Source organism: Habropoda laboriosa, unplaced genomic scaffold (assembly GCF_001263275.1).
Source record: "Habropoda laboriosa isolate 0110345459 unplaced genomic scaffold, ASM126327v1 scaffold99, whole genome shotgun sequence".
NCBI lineage: Eukaryota > Metazoa > Arthropoda > Insecta > Hymenoptera > Apidae > Habropoda > Habropoda laboriosa.
This window is the reverse complement of record NW_017100239.1, coordinates 1204650-1205742: the sequence shown is the minus strand read 5'-3', so window position 1 is coordinate 1205742 and position 1093 is coordinate 1204650. Positions and strand designations below refer to the sequence as shown.

The following is a 1093-nucleotide window of genomic DNA, read 5'->3' as shown; positions in this document are numbered from 1 at the left end:
CGTCGCGATACTGTTATTGTTTCTAAAACGATACGTTACACCTAAATGGTATGGGGAATTTAATCTATCATCGGAGAAAGGTTTTCAAACACCCTGTCGATAAAGAAGGAAGCTCGTTTGAACGAAAAAAACAAAATTTGTAGCTATTCGATAATTTCAGAAATTTTTACTGTTTTTAACGATCGTAGAAATTCCACTGTTTAAATTATAATGTGTATATAAAGACGTCGTTATTATCGGCATTTTTGAAATTGAAACGAAAGGGGATCCGAAACAGCAGGACCTCTAGCTGGCAGAAGGTGGCAGCATCCGAATTAGCATTTCAATTTGTCCGCGCAGGTGTTCCGCAGAAGGCAGTCGCGACACTGACTCAACGACGATCGTCGAGCTCAGCCGAGTCGTCAGCCCGTGAACACCTGACATTTTCGATGCACAGTCTTCGTGCAATACACCTACCGGCATTTACATAGCTGTCCGTATCATCACGTCCGATCTTATCCGTCTCTCTAAACCGATAAACGAACGCCAGTTCTCGGTGGAACGCGCGAATCGATGAATCGAATGAATTCGTTCGATAGAGTATATCGTAACGTCGTAGGTTTCAGGCGAATTTCCACGAGTTTACGATAATTGCAAAATCGTTCTGTGAATTAGCCAACGGTTATCTGTATAATTGACCATCGATAGCAACCAAGCTACCTGTTAATTATCAATGGTTCGATATGCTTGCTAATAACCGAACAGATGGGAGAGTTAATCCTGTGATTAAACGCGGCTTGCGGTGTATACGACGCCACGTCGAACGAGCGTGACGTTCTTGTCAAACGAACGCGTTAATCGTACGTCGAGACTTGTTTTTTCACAGAGTCCAAACGACGAACGGTTCTTTCGTATTTTTTCGGAAAATATCATCGGATATTATTTCGATCAGCGATGTCGTAATACCGAATGACGGAGGAGCAAGGAAAAACCGTGTCGAGACGTTACCGAATGACGCAAATATCGATGCTAACCTCAACCACCTACGGACATTCTTCGGAAATGAGGTGTCTTATTTGTGAAAGACACTGCACCCGATGAGAAACGGAATAAC

General features: G+C 43.0%; 1 protein-coding gene across 1 annotated transcript in view; it reads right to left on the bottom strand.

The window, feature by feature from the left end:
* LOC108571820 overlaps positions 1-1093 on the bottom strand; it is a 90233-nt gene that overhangs the window by 88563 nt on the left and 577 nt on the right. The window lies entirely within an intron of this gene.